This window comes from Panulirus ornatus, chromosome 19, assembly GCF_036320965.1.
Source record: "Panulirus ornatus isolate Po-2019 chromosome 19, ASM3632096v1, whole genome shotgun sequence".
NCBI lineage: Eukaryota > Metazoa > Arthropoda > Malacostraca > Decapoda > Palinuridae > Panulirus > Panulirus ornatus.
In genome coordinates this window covers 11,120,974-11,147,181 of record NC_092242.1, presented here as the reverse complement: position 1 = coordinate 11,147,181, position 26,208 = coordinate 11,120,974, and the positions used below count along the sequence as shown (strand labels likewise).

The 26,208-nt window shown below is 46.9% G+C and overlaps 1 protein-coding gene across 2 annotated transcripts in view; it reads left to right on the top strand.

Annotated features, from left to right (window-relative positions):
* The window catches only part of LOC139755392 (uncharacterized), a 338,128-nt gene that overhangs the window by 77,286 nt on the left and 234,634 nt on the right, over positions 1–26,208 (top strand). For both annotated transcript variants that reach the window (XR_011714088.1, XR_011714089.1), the window contains exon 3: positions 4,610–4,758. The gene's annotated coding sequence lies outside the window, so the exon portion shown is untranslated. The remainder of the gene's footprint in view (positions 1–4,609; positions 4,759–26,208) is intronic.

The window sequence follows — 26,208 nt, the reverse complement described above, 5'->3', positions numbered from 1 at the left end:
CTGTCTGACCCCCCTGCTCAGGTGCCACCACCTGTCTGACCCCCCCTTGCTCAAGTGCCACCACCTGTCTGACCATCCCCTGCTCAGGTGCCACCACCTGTCTGACCCCCCCCTTGCTCAAGTGCCACCACCTGTCTGACCCAACCCTGCTCAGGTGCCACCACCTGTCTGACCCCCCGTGCTCAGGCATCTCTAACGAAAGCCGCCTTTGAAAATGTATATATATCTTTCTTTTTCTTTCAAACTATTCGCCATTTCCCGCATTAGCGAGGTAGCGTTAAGAACAGAGGACTGGGCCTTTGAGGGAATATCCTCACCTGGTCCCCTTTCTCTGTTCCTTCTTTTGAAAAAAAAAAAAAGAAAAAAATAGATAGATAGATAGATAGATAGATAATAGATAGATGAGAGAGAGAGAGAGAGAGAGAGAGAGAGAGAGAGAGAGAGAGAGAGAGAGAGAGAGAGAGTCACATAGTACGACCACACAGGTAAATAATGCTTATTTGTCTTCCTTATGACACACCAAACATTATTGTAAACACTCAAAGTATATGTGTCTACTGACGGCGTGGGACATGCCTACGTCACCCACTGTAGGACTACAATGGACGGGGGTTGAGCACGACGGTACGACCCTTGTTTACGACAGTACACGACAGTACGACCTTTTGGGGACGACGGTACGACCCTTTTGCGGCACAACCCTTTAGGTATGCTGTCCTGGTCTTTGACCCGAATCCTTCTGGATCAAACGGATTTTTACCGTCTAGTACACAGCTTACAGGCCGTCAATGACACAGTAGTCAAACTCCCTGTACGACTCCACTGATACACACGCCCGTGGGTTCGAATCCCTCTAATATATAGAGTAGATATCTCATGCCAACGGAACCAAAGTTACCCATTTCCAAGGGTCCGAACCTGGCACCGTGTACGCTGCAGGAACTGAGCGACAGGATCGGTGTCCTGTTTATTGTTGACGTACGTAAGTGGGGTGAGGTGACCGGGGCTCTGTAGGATTGTTTCCTGTCGTTGTTCACGTCATGTATTCCCTACGTCGGATTCTTGTGCTGTGGCTGATTCCAGTACGTACCTGCTACTGTCACCTTGTTTGCGCATATCATCGTCGTTTGACCATTTTCTCCCCCTCCCTCCTTCCCGAGCCAGATAGGCAGAGGGTGACCTTACACAACCAGCCGAGAGGCCTGGTACGCAGGCCATCATCTCACGCCGTGGTAGCTCTTTCGAACTGCTGATCCGCTCCTCCGTCGTGGGTTTGGAACGCCTTCATTCATCTTGCCCTCCCACGCTGGAGGTGGTGGGGTTGGGCGTCTGGGATCTTGTGTGTCCCGAGTGTTGGATGCCTACAGGTGTGGGAGGGAAAGAGTAGAGGTGGTGGAGGAGGAGGAGGAGGGGAAGGTTGGGTGTGAGGTGGGAGGGGTTAGAGGGAGGAAGGAGTGGCAGTGTGTTGACACCAACACGACCATTTGTGGTGTGCAGACGAGTGCCTTCCGGGATTGCACCTGCAGGTTTCCTACACCGTGTGACAGGTGTTCCTCTCATTCTCCTCCCTCAGGAGGCAGTGGAGGCACCATGTGCTGGCCACGACAACCCCAGGCACGGAGGGACGTGACCCTTAGGGTGCGACGACGCCCTGATTGCGACGGCGCTACTCCCAAGACCTCACCATCGTCTTCGTCAAGGCGGCTGCTGGGTTAACGTTAACATAACACGCCATTTGTACGTGAGGGCGATGATTACGTCTGGGAAAGATGACGATGACATGTGTCATGACCTTATACCTGGTCGACATGATTAAGATGACATGTGTCATGACCTTATATACCTGGTCGACATGATTAAGATGACATGTGTCATGACCTTATACCTGGTCGACATGATTAAGATGACATGCGTTATGACCTTATATACCTGGTCGACATGATTAAGATGACATGTGTCATGACCTTATATACCTGGTCGACATAATTCCCCACTGTGCTGCTGTACATTACGTTTGGGTTCACTGTACAGCACAGTACATCTGGGGGTCACGATGCAGGTTCTTCCTGAAACATGTGTATCGGCGGAGGCACAGAGAACAGGTCTTTTTTCCCCCCCCCCCTCTTCGACCTAATTCTTTTATCTGCTTCTCGAACACCTGATGCTGAGGACATTGGTTCTCAGTTGGTGCCACAATAGCGTCGATGCAGTGTCACGCCGTGCTGGACTACATGTGTATATTTGCCTCACCATCTTCAGGCGTTTTGGCGTCCTTTGTTAGTCTTTTGTCTGCCTGTCGCCTTTCTGTGTCGTTTGTCTGTGACTCACTTTGTCCTGTGATACCCATTGTTTGTCGTGTATACACATCTGTACATTCCTCAGCTGCGTGTCTATTTGCGTTATTTGTCTGTGTCTCTTGTTATTTTACTTTGCAGAATTTGTTTCTTCTTTGTCTTTTTGTTCGTGTAGGACTCTGTCTATCTCATGGTTAGTGTGTGTGTGTGTGTGTGTGTGTGTATGTGTATCTTCTATTACGTGAATTCTTATCATCATTACTGGCAAGGCCAAACCTGCCCTTCTCAGTCCACAAACTCATAGACTGTACGAGAGTGTGTCTGTGTGTGTCTGTGTGTGTCTGTGTGTTATTACCACGGCGGGACAGAGGTAAGAGAAGGGAGCGGTGGAACAGGAAGTATGAGGTTAAAAGAGAAAAGGCCCGCGAGTGAATGAGGAGAAAAGAATGCAAGGGATGTACAGAGAGGGAAATGTGACGTGTTGCAACAGAGGAAGAAGGTGGAGACTGTAATAACAGGGAGGGAGAGGCAGGAAGGGAGAAACAGTGAGAGGGAGGGAGGCAGAAGCAGGAAGAGGGAGGTAGAGACAGGTGGGAGGGAGAGGCAGGAAGGTTAAGGGAAACAGGGAGGGAGGAAGAGGCAGTGGGAGGGAGGGAAGCTGGGTGAGAGAAGTAGGGAGAGAAGAGGAGGGGAAATCATTGGAGGGAGGGAGAAGGGTGAGAACTGGTGAGGAGGAGGGTGCGGAGTGACAGAAGGGGGAGGAGGGGAAGCGTGGGGAGTGGAGGGGTTAGAGGTTATTGGACCAGAGGGGGGGAGTAGGTATCTTGGGGAGGGGGTGGGGAAGGAAGGGAGTGGGGGGAGGGCAGGATCCGGCTGCAGGCGTCGAGCGAGACAGGTGTGTGTGTGTGTGTGTGTGTGTGTGTGTGTGTGTGTCCCAACTCCCTCCTCCCCGGGGCGGCCGCCACCCACCCCACCCTACCCACCCAGGTCAGCCAAGGTCATGGTCACGACCCAAGGACGCCTGCTTGCCTGCCTGCCTGCCTGCTTATAGCCACACCTCATCGTTCCAGGTTGACCTGTGACCTAGGGCTCTAGTTTCAAGTCCTGGGTGTGTCCAATGTGACCCGGTCTCTTTATTCACAACCTTGGTACCTAATCTGTGACCCTGGTACCTTATCTGTGTGTACCTTATCTGTGACCCAAGTGTCCCATCTGTGACCTTAGTACCTCTTCTGTGACCTGGTATCTTATCTATGACCTTGGTGTCTCATTTGTGACCCTGGCATTTCATCTATGACCTTGGCGTCGCATTTGTGACCCTGGTGTTTCATCTGTGACCTCAGTGTCTCATTTGCGACCTTGGGCGGCCTTTCTGCCTCGTCTGTGACCAGGATATCTCATCTGTGACCTGGTCCTCTCGCTTGTGTTCTTCCAGCCTGAACCTGTGACCTGTGTGTGACGCTTGGGTATGTGTGACCTGGCTACGAGGAGTCTAGTTTCTCTTCTTTTGCTTCTCCTCATCATCTGAATGACAGACAACGATTTCTGAGATCGTGATGGAAGGCTACAAAATCGGCCGATAATATGACACGAAGGAATCTTTCCAGTCGCCCACGTCTATTTTCTGTGAATGTAGTGTTGAAGTGTGTATCAAAGGTGTTGAGGACAGCAATCAAGAGGTCAGCAGCCTGACTGAGAGCTTCATTTCTTAACTGCTCTACATCAGTGTTAGCTGGTGAACGTAAGGTGATGGTGTGTGTATGTAATCATCTGTATAGTACGGGCGCAGGAGTATTACTCTTTTGGCATGTATGTGATTACTGTGTGTATGTGTGTGTGTGCCATGTCTTTACTCCATGTGTTTATGCATACACCGGTGCACAAGGCAGGTGTATGTGTGTGTGTGTGTGTGTGTGTGTGTGTGTGTGTGTGTGTGGATGTATCTTTATGTGTTATGTTATTGTTGTGGTCTCTTTGTTTGTCTTAGTGATATCAGTAACATACGTTATGATGACAGTAGTAAGAGCACTGTTATTGATAACAGTGTGATTTTCACTGTCATATGGTTACTAACTGTAGGGAAGAAGATTGCTTTGAATAGAATCACAACACGAGAGCAGTCAGTTTTACACATGCTCTCCTTCATGTACCCAGTGCTGTGTGCTCTTCACAAACACTATCAGAGAAACGTCTACTCTTATGTACTCTTACACATGTACCACCTTATGCATAAGTCGTCACTGAGTGTATATCCAGACAGTAGATATTCTAACAGCTAAGACTGAAGGAGGAGTAACTGGGCCATCTCGTCTCAGGTCACCCGACTTCGTCTGCAAAGACACTGGAGGGACGGACACCCATGGCCATCTGCTGGACACGGAGAAGACGGCCTCCGTCTCTGCCACCACACGCCCTAGGATGATTTCAGCGGTGGGAGCTCCGCTGTGCCATGTACTGGACGCAGGTAAGGACTTAGGTTACATCTGCACCACCTGCCCTCAGGACCCAGCTTGGTGAACGTGAGTCTCACCACATGCCCTCAGGACCCAGCTTGGTGAAAGTGGGTCTCACCACATGCCCTCAGGACCCAGCTTGGTGAACGTAGGTCTCCAGATATCAGTTTTCCCTTCTGTACGTCACGTCTCTAGTGTCCCATACCCTCCCGCCGTTGCCCTAGACTGTGTTTAGTGTGTGCTGCCCCCGTCTTCCTGCTGTTGCTTGTGTAGAGTGCGTTGCTCTCCTCCTCTCACTGCTGTGGTAGAGTGCGTGCACTCCCCTCCCCTCCTCTTGCTGCTGTCGCGGAGTGCGTGACTTCCACTGTCTTCTTGCTCTGGTGGAAGAAGGATGTTTAACGCCTTATCTTCTGACTGTACTCAGTGGATAAGAGTGAGTGTTCCCTTCATCCCACCGACCATGTTTTGTGGTCTAAGGTGCGTCCTGGGAGCTCGAATGTTTCCTCCCAAGTGAACGAACTTCTCCCCCCGGCTCCCTCCTCCTTCACCTGGTGTTCGTCACTCCCCTGGAGGAGTTGCTACACACACACACACACACACACACACACACACACACACACACACACACACACACACACACTTGTCATGGTGGTGAGTATGGAGACAAGTGGCAGGTCCCCCAGCTGCACCGGACGGTCGGATGGGGTGGAGCAGGTTTGGAGCACACGGCAGCTGTAGTCATGTTTGACGCTTGTGTCATCCTTGCGCCACTGTTAGGTAGACATTTATGAGACTCATGTGTCGACGTAATTCATCTGTATGTATGGATTGTGGCATGTATATATATGTATATGGGTATGAAGAGCACATATGGATACACGGGGAAGGAATTTCACACTACAGGTGTCACTGGGTCAATGGCTGTTACCTTCGTCATGCGTTTGTCGTCGATGGTTTGGCTGCTACAGTCTCCTTCTCTTCCCATTGCTTGTTCCCTCTGTTCGCTACTGTTCTATCCTCTCTCGTTTTTTTTTTTCCCTTCTCTTTTGTTTCACCTAGTTTCTTGTGTCCCTTCGTCGCCCGCCCGGTTCCTCCCACACTCCCCAGGTTCGGATCAATATCACCTTCATCGAATCCACTGAAGAACTCCATAGTTGATAATCATGTCTCCCTCTGACCTTTCCCGTGCTAATGTGGGTGAAACGAAGGCTACTCTTTCCCCCTCACCTTCTCTTAGTTCAGGTGCAGTAGGGTGGTGTCCGGAGCAGGTGAGAGAATGATATTGATGATGAGTATCACTCCTTCGGGCTGATACAAGAGGTCAATATTGTCCTTAAAAGATCCCCCACACCCCACGGCCAACCCCAACCCCTTAACGTATGTGCTGAACGGAGATCAAAACTCTTGGCCAAGACCTGGATTGTTTCACTTATAACTTGCTGTTACTTTTTGGTTACCACTTATAACTTCGTGTTACTTTAAAGTTCCATTAGGTATTCCTTGTACCTGTAGGTTCCATTAGGAATTAGGATGTCAGCCCGTAGCTTGCACCAGGTAGTATGTCTCCCCCGTAGGCTCCTGTCGTAAATGGATTCCCATTAGTTTGCTTCCTGCACGGTGGTTGTCGTCGTACTCCTCTCGTGTTCATCATTGTATTTCTTAAAGGATGGCCTTCATCATCGCCCAGCGCTTGGAGTGTGGCCCACGTTTTCTTCAGGTTGTCTCGTAATCGCAAAATACAAGTTAGTCTCTCTTTTTTTTTATCTTCTTCCTCTTCTTCACAAAGCTGACATCATCCACAGACATATTTGGCCGTGACTTGAAACCTCCCTTCCAGCAAGTGACTGATATGGATCAGGAATGAAAGGGGACCCCACGACCGATGTATACCTGTGGGTTGAGGATGGGCGATGCGACACCAGCAGAAGCTGCTTCTCTCCATCTGTGAGGGGCGCCTCTCTCCCTACCGCACGTCCTCCGGGTCTTGCCCAATTCGAAAGTTTACGATCCTTCGAATATATATATATATATATATATATATATATATATATATATATATATATATATATATATATATATATATATATATCTTTTCTTTCAAACTATTCGCCATTTCCCGCATTAGCGAGGTAGCGTTAAGAACACAGGACTGGGCCTTTGAGGGAATATCCTCACCTGTCCCCCTTCTCCGTCCTGCTGGATACGTAAGGTCTTTGTGGGCGAAGATGTTGTCTGCGAGAGCGTCGAACGCCGTGTGACATTTAGAAACACACACGTGTATCCACCCACACACACACACATCTTTCTTCGCCATGTGATGTCTTACTCTATCATTGAGGTCCAGTGTGTGTGTGTGTGTGTGTGTGTGTGTGTGTGTGTGTGTGGGGCCAGTGCTCTGTACTTCCCCTCAATGAACATTACACATTAGCCCACCTCCAGCCCAGACCTGTGTTGTGTTGGGGAAGAAGTAGCTGACGTTTATTGCAGTGTTTGTTTGTAGAGCAAACATATAAACCTTCTCAGCTTATTAAATAGCATTCGCAGCCACTCGGGGAAATTGAGTCGTCGCGCTCATGGGGTTGAGTCGTCGTGCTTAAGGGGTTGAGTCGTCGTGCTCAAGAGATAGAGTCGTCGTGCTAAAGGGCTATATAGTCGTGGCGTTTAAGGTGTTTAAAGTCGTCATGCTGAAGGAGTTGGGACGTCATGCTTAAGGGGTTGAGACGTCATGGTTAAGGGGTTGAGACGTCGTGGTTAAGGGGTTGAGACGTCATGGTTAAGGGGTTAAGTTGTCATTCTTAAGGGGTTAAGTGAGTCATGCTTAAGGGGTTGAGACGTCATGGTTAAGGGGTTGAGACGTCGTGGTTAAGGGGTTGAGACGTCATGGTTAAGGGGTTGAGTTGTCATTCTTAAGGGGTTGAGTCATGGTTAAGGGGTTGAGTCGTCAAGCTTAAGGGAGGTAAGCATAGTCTATTACTGATGTATCATTATAAGAGATTCATCTCGATATATTTCATTGTTTTTCTTGAATTTACGTAAATACCTCCAAGTTGTCGCTCGAGCCAGCAGGACCTTAGGACTAATTACCTTACAGAACCTTGCCAACTGTGAAGGCCGAAGATTTTCCGTAATGTTTCGTAATTAGTAAAAACTCTCTCTCTGCTTCATCACTTCTTGAAATTTTTGGCGACTGTTTCGGAGGGTGTTAAGTAGTTGGCGACTGTTTCGGAGGGATCCAGTTGGTGTTAAGTAGTTGGCGACTGTTTCGGAGGGATCCAGTTGGTGTTAAGTAGTTGGCGACTGTTTCGGAGGGATCCAGTTGGTGTTAAGTAGTTGGCGACTGTTTCGGAGGGATCCAGTTGGTGTTAAGTAGTTGGCGACTGTTTCGGAGGGATCCAGTTGGTGTTAAGTAGTTGGCGACTGTTTCGATGGGATCCAGTTGGTGTTAAGTAGTTGGCGACTGTTTCGGAAGGATCCAGTTGGTGTTAAGTAGTTGGCGACTGTTTCGGAGGGATCCAGTTGGTGTTAAGTAGTTGGCGACTGTTTCGGAGGGATCCAGTTGGTGTTAAGTAGTTGGCGACTGTTTCGGAGGGATCCAGTTGGTGTTAAGTAGTTGGCGACTGTTTCGGAGGGATCCAGTTGGTGTTAAGTAGTTGGCGACTGTTTCGGAGGGATCCAGTTGGTGTTAAGTAGTTGGCGACTGTTTCGGAGGGATCCAGTTGGTGTTAAGTAGTTGGCGACTGTTTCGGAGGGATCCAGTTGGTGTTAAGTAGTTGGCGACTGTTTCGGAGGGATCCAGTTGGTGTTAAGTAGTTGGCGACTGTTTCGGAGGGATCCAGTTGGTGTTAAGTAGTTGGCGACTGTTTCGGAGGGATCCAGTTGGTGTTAAGTAGTTGGCGACTGTTTCGGAGGGATCCAGTTGGTGTTAAGTAGTTGGCGACTGTTTCGGAGGGATCCAGTTGGTGTTAAGTAGTTGGCGACTGTTTCGGAGGGATCCAGTTGGTGTTAAGTAGTTGGCGACTGTTTCGGAAGGATCCAGTTGGTGTTAAGTAGTTGGCGACTGTTTCGGAGGGATCCAGTTGGTGTTAAGTAGTTGGCGACTGTTTCGGAGGGATCCAGTTGGTGTTAAGTAGTTGGCGACTGTTTCGGAGGGATCCAGTTGGTGTTAAGTAGTTGGCGACTGTTTCGGAGGGATCCAGTTGGTGTTAAGTAGTTGGCGACTGTTTCGGAGGGATCCAGTTGGTGTTAAGTAGTTGGCGACTGTTTCGGAGGGATCCAGTTGGTGTTAAGTAGTTGGCGACTGTTTCGGAGGGATCCAGTTGGTGTTAAGTAGTTGGCGACTGTTTCGGAGGGATCCAGTTGGTGTTAAGTAGTTGGCGACTGTTTCGGAGGGATCCAGTTGGTGTTAAGTAGTTGGCGACTGTTTCGGAGGGATCTAGTTGGTGTTAAGTAGTTGGCGACTGTTTCGGAGGGATCCAGTTGGTGTTAAGTAGTTACTCGTGGCTTTGATGAAAGCCTCCGACCCAGAGTCGGGTTAGCACACTTGAAGTACGACGGTGCCACTAGGTCAAAGGCTAGGCGATCAAGGGTCGTACCGTCATTCTCAAGGGGGGGTCGTACCTCCGTGCATATTGGGGGTTTATCAAAGGACCAGTACCCACGACGACCCCCCGATCTGTAGTGTAGTGTTCAGGGAGGGTCGCACCTTCGTACACATTGGGTTTTGTTGGGGAGATAATTTCACCAGTGTCCAGTACCCACGTCAACCCCGATCTGTACCTTCGTACACATTGGGTTTAGTTAGGGAGATAATTTCACCAGTGTCCAGTACCCACGACAACCCCGATCTGTACCTTCGTACACATTGGGTTTTGTTGGGGAGATAATTTCACCAGTGTCCAGTACCCACGTCAACCCCGATCTGTACCTTCGTACACATTGGGTTTTGTTAGGGAGATAATTTCACCAGTGTCCAGTACCCACGACAACCCCGATCTGTACATAGAGTGTAGTGGACCGAAACTTGTATCCTTCGCCTGACGTGACCCATCCCGGAGGACTGGCGTGAGTTTCAACAGACGGGCTTCCCCGGATGGTGCACATCCTTCCAGAATGTTTCGCCTCGAGCGACTCGATATGAATGAAAATGTGTATAAGTAACGAAGCCTGTTTGACTCCCTGTGTTGGTGGTGGGTGGTGGGGGGAAAATGCTTCATGCCCACTTACTCACATCCTCTCTGCTAGTACATGCTAATGACGTAATCATTATGTGGATGAACTTGGCAACACCTTCTTGAAGAGAATATTGATTCCGCTAAATGAATAATAACATTGTTGAATAGAAAAACAGGTTAACGTGTCTATTCATTATCACCAGTGTGGTAAGATGTCTATTCATCATTATAAAAGATGTCTATTTATCATTATATTATCAGTGTTAAGGGTTAGCCCCTCTTCTAATGTTCCACGAAACCACTGAAGCTAGAGAAATGAGATGGTTCTGAGTCGTGCAATTGGAAACTAGAGAAATAAGATGGTTCTGAGTCGTGCAATTGAGAATGAATAGGAAATGTATGGACCTCCGTTTGGTAAAGTGTTCATACACGAGGGAAAATTTTGGGGAGCGTCTGCGTTGAGAAACTGTAATCACATGAAGAGTTAACGTAATTCAGGGTCTTCGTGTAACCCATTGTATTGAGAAGTTCTTGGGTCATAGTGAGGAGTAGGGTGGCGGGGCTTCAAGAATTTTGGTGTGTTGACGAAGGTCTAGGAGAGTAGCGGTGTAGAAAATCAGCAGAATTGAACGATACAATTTCTTTTTCCTTTTTTTTTTTTTCACTGTTTTCGCTCCCGTGCTCAGTGGTGGCAGATCATAACAGATTCTCGTATGAAAATACCTTCTTTTTTTTCCTCTCTCATTTGATTTACGATGAGGAACCTGGATAATCAGATGTTGGACTCGAGAGAGAGAGAGAGAGAGAGAGAGAGAGAGAGAGAGAGAGAGAGAGAGAGAGAGAGAGAGAAGTCGTGATTGATAGAGACGCAGGATAATCAGATCATGGAAAATCGTCCGCTCAGGGAGATGTCCTACATTACACACACACACACCCACACACACACCCACACACACACACACACACACACACACACACACACACACACACACACACACCTTACGTTGATCATTCATCGCTGGCCGGGAGTCAGGCTGTTTGTGGCAGTGACGATCACCTGGTCAAGTCAGGTTGTCCGTGGTCAAATCCTCCCCATTTACACCCCTTCCTCTCAGACTCTCCTCTCTCGTCTCCCTCGATGCATCTCATCACAGGGGAGGTCACCCTGAGTGGCGCTCACTCCCATCTCTTCTCCTTTCTCGTATGTTTAATGTGACTAGGTGCAGCCCTGGCTGATGAAGTTTGTGGGTGAAGAGGGGAGGTGATGAAGTTTGTGGGTGAAGAGGGGCTGATGAAGTTTGTGGGTGAAGAGGGGGGGGTGATGATGTTTGTGGGTGAAGATGGGCTGATGAAGTTTGTGGGTGAAGAGGGTCGCTGATGAAGTTTGTGGGTGAAGAGGGGCTAATGAAGTTTGTGGGTGAAGAGGAGGTGATGATGTTTGTGGGTGAAGATGGGCTGATGAAGTTTGTGAGTGAAGAGGGTCGCTGATGAAGTTTTTGGGTGAAGAGGGGGGGTGATGATGTTTGTGGGTGAAGATGGTCGCTGATGAAGTTTGCAGGTGAAGAGGGTCGCTGATGAAGTTTGTGGGTGAAGAGGGGCTAATGAAGTTTGTGGGTGAAGAGGGGCTGATGAAGTTTGTGGATGAAGAGGGTCGCTGATGAAGTTTGTGGATGAAGAGGATCGCTGATGAAGTTTGTGGATGAAGAGGGTCGCTGATGAAGTTTGTGGGTGAAGAGGGGCTGATGAAGTTTGTGGGTGAAGAGGGGGTGATGAAGTTTGTGGGTGAAGAGGGGCTGATGAAGATTGTGGATGAAGAGGGTCGCTGATGAAGTTTGTGGGTGAAGAAGGGCTAATGAAGTTTGTGGATGAAGAGGGGCTGATGAAGTTTGTGGGTGAAGAGGTGATGATATTTGTGGGTGAAGAGGGGCTGATGAAGTTTGTGGGTGAAGAGGGTCGCTGATGAAGTTTGTGGGTGAAGAGGGGCTGATGAAGTTTGTGGGTGAAGAGGTGCTGATGAAGTTTGTGGGTGAAGAGGGGGTGATGAAGTTTGTGGGTGAAGAGGGGCTGATGAAGTTTGTGGGTGAAGAGGGGCTGATGAAGTTTGTGGGTGAAGAGGGGCTGAGGAGGTTTGTGGGTGAAGAGGGGCTAATGAAGTTTGTAGGTGAAGAGGGTCGCTGATGAAGTGTGTGGGTGAAGAGGTTCACTGATGAAGTTTGTGGGTGAAGAGGGTCGCTGATGAAGTTTGTGGATGAAGAGGTTCACTGATGAAATTTGTGGATGAAGAGGGGCTAATGAAGTTTGTGGGTGAAGAGGGTCGCTGATGAAGTTTGTGGATGAAGAGGTTCACTGATGAAATTTGTGGGTGAAGAGGGGCTGATGAAGTTTGTGGGTGAAGAGGGTCGCTGATGAAGTGTGTGGGTGAAGAGGGGTCGCTGATGAAGTTTGTGGATGAAGAAGGGCTAATGAAGTTTGTGGGTGAAGAGGGTCGCTGATGAAGTTTGTGGGTGAAGAAGTGGTGGAAGGTTCGTAAGGTAAGGAGAGGCGGTGGACGACCCGGTCGTGGTAGGTTGGAACGGCCAAGTTGTGGAAGAGAGAGAGAGAAGGTCCTGTGTTCGCCACGTTCCCGTGAAAGAGGAATGACTGAACGATCGTTGGGTAAAGCAGGAATGCCGGGAGGAACCACATCGCGAACGAGGAAGGTCTTGACGATCGAGCAGTGAACGAGGAAGGTCTTGACGATCGAGCAGTGAACGAGCAAGGCCTTGACGATCGAGCAGTGAACGAGCAAGGCCTTGACGATCAGGCAGTGAACGAGGAAGGTCTTGACGATCGAGCAGTGAACGAGCAAGGCCTTGACGATCAAGCAGTGAACGAGGAAGGCCTTGACGATCGAGCAGTGAACGAGGAAGGCCTTGACGATCGAGCAGTGAACGAGGAAGGTCTTGACGATCAAACAGTGAACGAGGAAGGTCTTGACGATCGAACAGTGAACGAGGAAAGCCTTGGCGATCAGGTGGTTAGAGAGAACGTCTTTCTGCCCTGGTCGGGGTAATTATCCTTCCTGGGTTATCTTGAATAATTGGTATCCTGTATGCAGGACCCCGCCGGCTTGAGGTAACGCTACGAGTGCAAAGGAGTCCAAAGGAGTCTATATTTTCCTGCTACAAGAAGTAGCGCGCAGCCTTGGGCTGTAGAATTAGGGTCTACAACTACTACTACTATTGATCATATATATATATATATATATATATATATATATATATATATATATATATATATTTATATATATATATATATATATATATATATATATATATATATATATATATATATATATATATATATATATATATATATATTTATATATATATATATATATATATATATATATATATATATATATATATATATATTTGAAAGGATCACAATTTTGCGCGTGATCAAGATATTCGTATGAGTCCACAGGGAAAATGAAACACGAAATGTTTCATTTTCCCCGTGGACTCATAGGAATATATATATATATATATATATATATATATATATATATATATATATATATATATATATATATATATATATATATGTATATATATATATGTATATATATATATATATATATATATATATATATATATATATATATATATATATATATATATATATATATATATCACGATAATGATTAGATTCTAACTTGAGGATAATTGAATCATGAATTAATAGAGACTAGATTATCAGACGTGGTTACTCATACTCCGGATAATCAGTTAGTGGATAATGAGACCTTGGACATTATGAATAATAATTACGCTCCGGATAATCGGACTTCTAAATGATCAAACCCTCTATAATCAGAGACCTCTGGGAAATAAGAACCAGAACGGGCAGTTTCCTGGGAAAACCAGACGACCGGATGACCAGACCCCGGATAATCAAATTCCCGGATGATGAAAACCCCTATAATCGGACTTTTGAGAAAATTGATCTCTAGATAAATCATCGTATAATCCAACCCCGAATAATCGGAATCCGGATGATGAAACTTAGGATTTGAAATCCCGGATAATCAGACCACGGATCCCAGATCCCACATTAGTTAGATCACGGATCCCAGATCCCTCATTAATCAGACCACAGATACCAGATCCCATATTGATCAGACCACAGATCCCAGACCCCCGTATCAATCAGACCACGGATCCCAGACCCCCTATTAATCAGACCACAGATACCAGATCCCATATTGATCAGACCACAGATCCCAGACCCCCGTATCAATCAGACCACATCTCCCAGACCCCCGTATTAATCAGACCACAGATCCCAGACCCCCGTATTAATCAGACCACAGATCCCAGACCTCCGTATTAATCAGACCACAGATCCCAGACCCCCGTATTAATCAGACCACGGATCCCAGACCCCCGTATTAATCAGACCACAGATCCCAGACCTCCGTATTAATCAGACCACAGATCCCAGACCCCCGTATTAATCAAACCACAGATCTCAGACCCCCATATTAATCAGACCACAGATCCCAGACACCCGTATTAATCAGACTACGGATCCCAGACCCCCGTATTAATCAGACCACGGATCTCAGACCCCCGTATTACTCAGACCACGGATCCCAGACCCCCGTATTCATCAGACATCAAAATTTCAGACCCTTCCCCCAGATAGATCACACCCCGGATTTAAGACCCTTCCCCACACCTACCCACCCACCCGGATAATCAGACTCCCGGATAAGGTGGCGAGCGAAGCGGCACAATTCAGGCCGAGGAAGCCAGGTAAGACAGCTGGGTGTCCTCGTCTAGTATTTATCAGCGACTTTTAAAGGTTGTGAGAGAGAGAGAGAGAGAGAGAGAGAGAGAGAGAGAGAGAGAGAGAGAGAGAGAGAGAGAGAGAGAGAGAGAGAGAGAGAAATGGTTGGGTTGTGGGGGGCTACAAGGGGAGCAGGGCTACGGTGGAGTGCAGTGTGGAGGTTGGTGGGTGTGGGGGGTTGGGGAGCATGTCCCCCACTTGCACACTTAACATGCACTTCCACATCCGCCACCTTACACCCACATCCATCTGGAGGCATATGCGCATACACACGGACTTGTATACTCGTATGTACCTTACGTGTATTGTGCCCACGTAGGGCACTTGTGCGTAGCCACGTACACCAGGTTATACGCTCATACACACCTGAATACACACATTCACAAACACCTGTATATACACACGTGTCCACAAACATCTGTATACACTCCCATGTACTTACATGCACACGAACATACATCTGCATACACGCCCACTTACACAACCATGCAATTACCTATGCTATATAAAAAAGGCGGTCCTTTCTGTCCCCTTGTCGGTAGGCACGCTGAGGAAGTTGTCACACGCACGATGACTAACCTGCATGCACAGTTGCCACTGGCTAATCCAAAATTCTTGGCATGACAGAAATTGCTGCATGATGTAACCTGCATGCACAGTTGCCACTGGCTAATCCAAAATTCTTGGCATGACAGAAATTGCCTGCGTGATGTATTCTTGGTGAGTGGAAAGGTTGTGCCTACAATACGGCGGGAATTAGTGGTTGTACCACTGAAAAATGTCATTTCGCCGTTCTCCGACGTGGTGTGGGAGTTTTTGCTCAGTGCAGGTCCCAGTGCAAAAGTTAATGGCCGGCTGGTAAGCGTCTGTATTCGACTGAATCTTGGGCTTACGGATGATGTAATATCTGGCCCACAGCAGGAGGTAGCAGACGAGGGCATGGAGAGCACCCAAACTGCTAATTTTCTTTAAGAGTGACCGGAATGGCACGGGCAAAACATGCCCTCAGTCATGTCCTTCCTGTGTTAAGGGAAAAAGATATAAGGGTTTGGGGAAGAGAATGAAAATATTAATAGAAGCTCCTCAAGTATTTGTAGACCAGACTCTTAAAAGTAGAAAGGTCTTAGAAGAGGAAGAACAAAAGCAGAAAGAGAATTCCACTGCTTTGCTGTCTGTAGAAAGTGGCTGTTATAACGGTTAGTCCTCGTGTAGGGGAGTGACTCACAGAGGAACTATGGGAAGAAGCAGACAATTGCGTGCTCACGATAGTAGTGACAAGAAATATTTCGAAGGGGCAGCATCTTCACGGTGACAGAGAGATGGTTGGAGAACGGTGATGCTGGAAGAATTGAGAGGGAAGAATTTTGGTAACATTGGCTAATATAGAGGTGGAGGAAAAGCCACTCCAGATATGTATGCAGTGTTCATACGCATGCATACGCTCCTAAACACACATGTACACTCCCACACACACACACATATCAACACAACCCACTTCTTGCGCTGCATATACAAGCATATGAGGTCGGGCCCGCATAGGTTCGAACCATGGGTATGGCAGTCGGCCTACATTCAACCCAGGTGTTCATTCTACCCTTGGGGCAGGTCGGTAAATGGGTACTTGGCTTAGGCTTGGGCGTGTGTATGTATGATGTTATACGCACTAAGGACATGGTTCATATATATACAAGGTTACGAGACGAAGCAACACAAGCGAAGAATTTTTTCCCCATAACACAGTAATCACCAGAAGTAATCATACATGCTGATACATGCTCTGAACTTAATCTGATACATGGTGATGAAATTCAGTCCGAGTAAATGTAAAGGATTTGCATGCAGTGAAAGAAGTGCTCAGCATGAATATCATCCAGCTGGAAATAAGCTGCATTAATCTGTGTTGTGAGAAAGACTTGCAGAGTCGACATCTCACCTCGCCTGTTGCCATAGTCCCACCTTAGGAGAATAGCAAAAAGGTAACCGACTCTCTCCTGGCAGATATGAATGAGGCTAACACTCAGTACACGAAGAAGGAAGTATTCACCCAGCTGTGTACATGGTAGATTAGGGTAGAGCTAGAATATGTTTCTCTACTCTGGTCACACCCCACACCCCACACAAAGAACTCATGGAGAAGGTACAGAGGAGGGCAGGAAAGATGGCACCAGAACGAAGAAAGAAGAAGGGAAAAGGCTAGAAGCCTGACATATTTTTCCACCTTGGAAGATGGAAGAATAAGAGGTGACTTAATCATAACCTTCAGGTAGTGTCAACAAGTGGACAGTTTCTCAGAAGATGAAATGATAGATTAACTAGAGACCATAATGTGAAATTAAGCAGGAAATATTTATATAAGAAACGATGGGAAGTATTTCTATGATGTACGAGAAGTACGTAGAAGAATGGAATAAAGTAAGAGATGAAACTGTGAATGTATAAAGCATAAGAAAAGTAAAAGAAAAAAAAGTACATGGTAGTAAAGTTCGAGACTGGATGGGCAAGAGAGAAAAATACTCCCCCTTCGCCCCGTACATCACAGATGGGTAGCAGCACAAGACAGACAGACAGACAGGCAGACACACATACAGACACACCTGCACAGACTGTTAGTCACACCTGCACAGACACACCCACACAGACACACCTGCACAGACACACCCACAAAGACACACCCAAACAGACACACCCAAACAGACACACCCAAACAGACACACCCACACAGACACACCCAAACAGACACACCCAAACAGACACACCTGCACAGACACACCCACACAGACACACCTGCACAGACACACCTACACAGCCACACCTGCACAGACACACTCAAACAGACAGACACAGACCCAGACATCTGGCCGCCCCCACACACCCACGCCCACGCCAGCCGAGTGAATGATGCGCCAGACGTCCCGAAATAGCATTGTCAATGGGAAATGACTGTTCCAGCACACCCACTACCTGTGTTAGTGGGACGGTTCCAGCACACCCACTACCTGTGTGTCAGTGGAAAATGACGTTTCCAGCACACCCACTGCCTGTCAGGATTCTCCAAAACGACCTTCCAACGCGACGTTACGACTGTAGAGTACGACGGTATGACCCTCTCGCAATACGGTACGATCCTGGAACACGACGGTACGGCCTGGGAGTACGACGGTACGACCCTCTCTTATCACGGTACGATCCTGGAACACGACGGTAAGGGCGTGGAGTACGACGGTACGACCCTTTCTTATAACGGTACGATCCTGGAACACGACGGTCACGACCGTGGAGTACGACGGTACGACCCCTCTCTCGCATCACGGTACGGTCCTGGAACACGACGGTTACGACCGTGGAGTACGACGGTACGATCATGGTACCCGACGGTGCAGCCATGGAATAACGACGGTACGACCCCTCTCTCTCATCACTGTACGATCATGGAACACGACGGGCACGACCGTGGACCAAGTACGACGGTACGACCCTGGAGTGCAAGACCTCCACAGATCCTGGAGCACGACCTGGATATATGACCCTCGGGATACGGTGGCGTTCGCATGGTGACCCCAGGCCGGATAAAGGTCAGGTCAAAAGGTCACGCCATCGTACTCGAGGGTTCCTAGCCTCGTGCTCAAGGTAATAAGATGTATGTGAGTGGGTAGAGGCACTTGACAGACAACCAAAGAGTCCCTCCATGACCTTGAGGAAATAGAGAGAGAGAGAGAGAGAGAGAGAGAGAGAGAGAGAGAGAGAGAGAGAGAGAGAGAGAGAGAGAGGTGTTTGAATCAGTCATTATCGTCTGTTGCGCCTTTTATTTTCTCGTCTCATTTCTCCCGATTTCTCTCTTATCATCTCTTGTCATTTGCCTCCCCCCAAGTTACGAATGGCTGGGTATGTGTCGTTGTTACACACACACACACACACACACACACACATACACACACACACACACACACACACACACACACACACACACACACACACACACACCTCCTTCTCCCCCACCTCTCTCTCTCTCTCTCTCTCTCTCTCTCTCTCTCTCTCTCTCTCTCTCTCTCTCTCTCTCTCGTTAGTAGTGGGGAGAGGGGACAGGGATAATATTTGTACCGGCATTACCCCACCTGGGTATCGGGAAGAAGGGCCAGTGACGACTGCCCAGCGAGCCAGCCCTTCATTGGCTGTTCAGTTCCACTCCTCGGCCCCCCCACCCACCCGGGTTTTTACCAGTCTTTCCTCTCTGCCTCGCCCACAAAACCACACGTCACTCGTTATTCATGAAAGATTCGACTTTCCCTTCTGCGGTGGGCGCTACGCGTTGGCCTCGACGGAGGGCAAAACGTCTTATCTGGTCGGAAGTACTTGTAAGTGCTTGTCAACATTCCCTTATCAGACTTAATGCATAATGATATTGTTACACACACACACACACACACACACACACACACACACACACACACACACACACACACACACACCACCTAACTGAAAACACAAACAAAAACAAATGAAGGTCCAACAGCAGGAGGAGGAGGAGGAGGGCAACAAATACGGCACCAGTATTAAGAGAGCTGAGTTACAGTGAAAGGTTAGAGGCCATGATTTCGCTTATCATGGACGAGAGAAGAGTAAAGGGAGACTTGATCACAACCTTGAAGTTTCTGAACCGGTTTCGCGATGACAACAGTGAACAGTTCTACGAAAGATGCCAAGATTAAACAACCACACGACTCTAACAAGAAAGCTAAGTGTGGAAATAGATTTTATATATATATATATATATATATATATATATATATATATATATATATATATATATAGAGAGAGAGAGAGAGAGAGAGAGAGAGTGATGGATGTATGGATAGATAGATAGATAGATAGTAGTTAGATAGATAGATAGATAGATAGAGTGATGGATGTATGGATAGATAGATAGCTAGTAGTTAGATAGATAGATAGATAGATAGATAGATAGATGGATGGATAGATAGATAGATAGTAGTTAGATAGATAGATAGATAGATAGATAAATAGATTGATGGATGGATTGATAGATTGATAGATGGATAAGATATTAGTTTCTTGTAGTATCAGGGTGGTGGTGGATGAGTGGAATGTAGATTTCCCTCCCTCGTCATATACAAATAAACATTTAAAGATATATGATTACACACACACACACACACACACACACACACACACACACACATAAAAGCACCGGAGCAGAACCTGTGGTCCAGACGGGAGGCGGATTCCGGTATGGTTTCCGAAGCCGGATTTAACAATCTCATGACGTCAGCAATCCAAGATGGCCGACTCTGCATATAATACACGAACGACCTGGCTCCCAAGAGTTGAAGGTCAACCTATTGGGAAATGATGGTCGGAGATGGCGACATAAACACAGTTTTTAATGGTGTTCGAGCCGAAGTATCTGATACTCTCTCTCTCTCTCTCTCTCTCTCTCTCTCTCTCTCTCTCTCTCTCTCTCTCTCTCTCTCTCTCTCTCATTGGGAGTACAGTCTCGTCTAAAAAAAAAAAGAAGAAAGGAAAAAAAAAAACAAAAAAACCCGTCTTTTTCCAAAGGAGTCTACATTTCCCTGCTTCTGGAAGTAGCGCAGATTTGGAACGTACGAGTCTCGGGCTGCAGGATCCTAATTTCGAGAGGTGTCCTTGGTAAGCACCAGGACTCCTTCTTAGAAATTAATTCTTGGGTAATCATTACCAAAAAAAAGAAAAAAAATGAATCCATTAATTTGTAAGAGGAGCTGTTGAAGACCAGACCTTCAACTCTTTCAGTATGAGACAAAAAGACAAAATTCTACGTAAATGATAAAGAAATAAATAGTGAGTATGATAAAGAAATAAATGTTGAGTGATTTACGACATTCTATTTTGTTTTTTATTTCTGTTTTTGTTTTTGGACTTTTAAGCAATTGTGTTTGTGATATCTATACTTTATACTTTTCTCTTTTTTTTTTTGGATGTTCTAGGATTTTTGGCATCAGAAATCCTTTTTCGCGTGAGTACATAGGATTTGTACCGGGTCTGAATATACTCACTTAGACCCAGGCAGACAGACACAATCACTGGGTTTCGTGGGTACGTCACGAACGCACCTTTGAGTATAAGGTGCGAGGCTGTAATACAATCATGTGGAGAGAGAGAGAGAGAGAGAGAGAGAGAGAGAGAGAGAGAGAGAGAGAGAGAGAGAGAGAGAGAGAGAGAGAGATTTTAAAAAAAATGTTTCCTCTTGAAAATAGTAATTTATGACGCCCATATCTGATGTCTGATTAAATCTGATATACCGCCGCATCCACGTCAAATGATTATAATTGAGGAATTTTAACAGGAGAGGTGATTGGGAAATACATTTTCATTCACCAGATGAAGCCACATGTATAAAATCATACATGTTTTGCTCTCATAGATATACCAAGGTAGTATGGATTGGGAAATACATTTTCATTCACCAGATGAAGCCACATGTATAAAATCATACATGTTTTGCTCTCATAGATATACCAAGGTAGTATGGATTGGAAAATACATTTTCATTCATCAGATGAAGCCACATGTATAAAATCATACATGTTTTGCTCTCATAGATATACCAAGGTAGTATGGATTGGGAAATACATTTTCATTCATCAGATGAAGCCACATGTATAAAATCATACATGTTTTGCTCTCATAGATATACCAAGGTAGTATGGATTGGGAAAATACATTTTCATTCATCAGATGAAGCCACATGTATAAAATCATACATGTTTTGCTCTCATAGATATACCAAGGTAGTATGGATTGGGAAATACATTTTCATTCACCAGATGAAGCCACATGTATAAAATCATACATGTTTTGCTCTCATAGATATACCAAGGTAGTATGGATTGGGAAATACATTTTCATTCACCAGATGAAGCCACATGTATAAAATCATACATGTTTTGCTCTCATAGATATACCAAGGTAGTATGGATTGGGAAAATACATTTTCATTCATCAGATGAAGCCACATGTATAAAATCATACATGTTTTGCTCTCATAGATATACCAAGGTAGTATGGATTGGGAAAATACATTTTCATTCATCAGATGAAGCCACATGTATAAAATCATACATGTTTTGCTCTCATAGATATACCAAGGTAGTATGGATTGGGAAAATACATTTTCATTCATCAGATGAAGCCACATGTATAAAATCATACATGTTTTGCTCTCATAGATATACCAAGGTAGTATGGATTGGGAAAATACATTTTCATTCATCAGATGAAGCCACATGTATAATCATACATGTTTTGCTCTCACAGATATATCAAGGTAGTATGGATTGGGAAATACATCATTTTCATACACCAGATGAAGCCACATGTATAAAATCATACATGTTTTGCTCTCACAGATATATCAAGGTAGTATGGATTGGGAAATACATTTTCATTCATCAGATGAAGCCAAATGTATAATTATTTCATACATGTTTTGCCCTCATATAGATACCAAGGCCGTATAGATGTATACAAGATAATAGCCTTTGTTGCACGTTCACTGTTAGATGAAGGATGTAGATGAGTGCCATTATTCACTAGTGAATGAACTTGTTATTCATTGTGAATGATGGTTGTTGAGTGATGCTTCGCCGGCCTGTTTATGACGACCTGTCGTGCTTGACACACCTGTCGTACCTGAAGTAATGCCTCTGCACACCTGTCATACCTGAGATGTTCCCTCGACACACCTGTCGCAATCGAGGTGATGCCTCCACACCTGTCATGGTTGAAGTAAAGCTTCTATACACCTGTTATGCTTAGGGTAAAGCCTTTATACACCTGTCACACCTGAGGTAATGTCTCTACCTACCTGTGATGTTTGGAGTAACATCTCACTCATCATCCATACCTCATAACCCTTCCCTCCCTCCACACACACACACACACACACACACACACACACACACACACACACACACACACACACACACACCTGCAGCCCCAACAGTACCTCTCCAGTCATCCGGATCGAGGGGGGGAACACTACACCAGATCAGGCCACCGCCTTGGTGGACCATACCAAACCACACCTTTGCCTCAGTAGACCAGACTACACTACACCAGAACAGGCCACCGCCTTGGTGGACCATACCAGACCGCACCACGGCCTTAGGAGACCAGACTACACTATGCCAGACCAGGCCACCGCCTTGGTGGACCATACCAGACCGCACCACGGCCTCAGTAGACCAGACTACACTACACCAGAACAGGCCACCGCCTTGGTGGACCATACCAGACCACACCACGGCCTTAGAAGACCAGACTGCATAAGACCTGATGACCCTTTGCTCCACTCATCATCACTCACGGAGCTTGGCAGAAACATAGGCGGCAGTCGCTCCCCTCTTTCCACCCCCACCTCCCTCCTCTCCCTTCTGCCTCCCTTTCCCCCCTCCCTCTCCCCTCCTCCTCCTCTCCCCTCACCCCTGCAGCATAACGTAACCATGGACCACCAGTCAGGCATTAGCATCAACAACTCCAGACAAGAACAAAATCAGAGCCCGGGGAGAGGCAGCTCCCGCAGCCTTTATTATGTGGTGTCTGTCTCTCTCTCTCTCTCCCCAGTCTGCTGTGGTGTACCTCTGTCTGTCTGTCTGTGTGTTTATCCGGCTGTCTGTACATTTGTCTCTTTCTGTGTCTCTTTGTCTCTTTCTGTGTCTATCCGTCTGTCTGTTTGTTTATCTGCCTATGTATCCTGTCTATGCCTGTCCTTCTGTTTGTTTTATGTCTGTCTGTTTGTGTATTCCTTTTCATGTGTGTGTGTGTTTATGTCTCTTGTCTGACTGTGTGTGTATGTTTGCTTGTCTCTCAATTTGCACAGCTGTGTGTGTGTCTGCTTGTCTACATCTTTCTGTTTACGTCTCTTTGTGTTTTTGTAGCTGTGTCTGCTTGTTTACATTCTCTCTCTCTCTCTCTCTCTCTCTCTCTCTCTCTCTCTCTCTCTCTCTCTCTCTCTCTCTCTCTCTCTCTCTCTCTCTCTCTCTGTTTTTACAGCAGTTTGCTTGAGTCTGTCTGTTGACAGTAACTCAGCGTCCGTGGCTGTGTGTGTGTGTGTGTGTGTGTGTGTGTGTGTGTGTGTGTGTGTGTGTGTGTCTGTGTGTGTGAGTGTCACTGTCTATCTGTCTGTGCATGAGTCTGTCATACCAGCGTATGCCCCCCGTGCTGGAAGGGGGTTAAAACCACTTCCTCCAGCGCCAGTCAAATAGTCCTGGTCCTCTCCTGAGGGCGAGAAGGGTGCGGGAGGAGGCCGGGGAGAGCGTTTCACCTGCGCCCTTCTTACGCTCAGCCACCTGCCCCCGGAGACTGTACCGGACTCCGGGCTAGAAAGGGCTTATTGATTCCGGGCGGGACTCCTCCTCCTCCTCCTCCTCCTCCGACACCAGACTTGTCTGCTGTGTCTACTGCACGCTGCTCTGTCTGCTGCACGCTCTTCTCCTGTCTGCTCCGCACGCTGCCCTGTTTGCTGCAGGATCCTGTGTCTGCTGCATGCTGCAGTGTATGCGCCGGGCGGGACTTCTTCTCCCACTAGACTTGTCTGCTCCGTCTACTGCACGCTGCTCTGTCTGCTGCACGCTCTTCTCCTGTCTGCTCCGCACGCTGCCCTGTTTGCTGCGGGATCCTGTGTCTGCTGCATGCTGCAGTGTATGCGCCGGGCGGGACTTCTTCTCCCACTAGACTTGTCTGCTCCGTCTACTGCACGCTGCTCTGTCTTCTGCACGCTCTTCTTCTGTCTGCTCCGCACGCTGCCCTGTCTGCTGCCGGCTCCTTTGTCTGCTGCATGCTGCTCTATGTGCTGTTCACTGGTTCATGCTGTTGTCTCTCATGTTTCATGCTTACAGCTGTTGTCTGCTGCACGCTACATTGGATGTCGTCTGCTTCACTCTGTTGTGGGTATTGTCTGCAGCGTGGTGTCTCTTCGACTGCTGTCTGCTGCACGACCCCTCCGTCTGCTTGGTGCTCTACCCACTGCATTTTGTATGTGGTGATGTTGTGGTCTGTGGCGTCATCACTGTTGTTGTTGTGGTCTCTTGCGTCATCACTGATGTTATGGTGTTGTGGTCTCTTGCGTCATCACTGATGTTATGGTGTTGTGGTCTCTTGCGTCATCACTGATGTTATGGTGTTGTGGTCTCTTGCGTCATCACTGTTGTTGTTGTTATGGTGTTGTGGTCTCTTGCGTCATCACTGATGTTATGGTGTTGTGGTCTCTTGCGTCATCACTGTTGTTGTTGTTATGGTGTTGTGGTCTCTTGCGTCATCACTGATGTTATGGTGTTGTGGTCTCTTGCGTCATCACTGTTGTTGTTGTTATGGTGTTGTGGTCTCTTGCGTCATCACTGATGTTATGGTGTTGTGGTCTCTTGCGTCATCGGTAATGTTATGGTGTTGTGGTCTCTTGCGTCATCACTGATGTTATGGTGTTGTGGTCTCTTGCGTCATCACTGATGTTATGGTGTTGTGGTCTCTTACGTCATCACTGATGTTCTGGTGTTGTGGTCTCTTGCGTCATCACTGATGTTATGGTGTTGTGGTCTCTTGCGTCATCAGTAATGTTGTTGTTATGGTGTTGTGGTCTCTTGCGTCATCACTGATGTTATGGTGTTGTGGTCTCTTGCGTCATCAGTAATGTTGTTGTTATGGTGTTGTGGTCTCTTGCGTCATCACTGATGTTATGGTGTTGTGGTCTCTTGCGTCATCAGTAATGTTGTTGTTATGGTGTTGTGGTCTCTTGCGTCATCACTGATGTTATGGTGTTGTGGTCTCTTGCGTCATCAGTAATGTTGTTGTTATGGTGTTGTGGTCTCTTGCGTCATCACTGATGTTATGGTGTTGTGGTCTCTTGCGTCATCAGTAATGTTGTTATGGTGTTGTGGTCTCTTGCGTCATCACTGATGTTATGGTGTTGCGGTCTCTTGCGTCATCAGTAATGTTGTTGTTATGGTGTTGTGGTCTCTTGCGTCATCACTGTTTTTGTTGTTACGGTGTTGTGGTCTCTTACGTCATCGCTGATGTTATGGTGTTGTGGTCTCTTGCGTCATCACTGATGTTATGGTGTTGTGGTCTCTTGCGTCATCAGTAATGTTGTTGTTATGGTGTTGTGGTCTCTTGCGTCATCACTGTTGTTGTTATGGTGTTGTGGTCTCTTGCGTCATCACTGTTGTTGTTACGGTGTTGTGGTCTCTTGCGTCATCACTGATGTTATGGTGTTGTGGTCTCTTACGTCATCAGTAATGTTGTTGTTATGGTGTTGTGGTCTCTTGCGTCATCACTGTTGTTGTTACGGTGTTGTGGTCTCCAGCGTTGTCTGTCTCCTGTGATGTTGTTTTTCTCATGTGTCGTTGTTTTTCTCCCGTGTTGTTGTTTGGTGTCTCCCGTGTGTTCTCTTGTTGTTGTCCGTCTCCC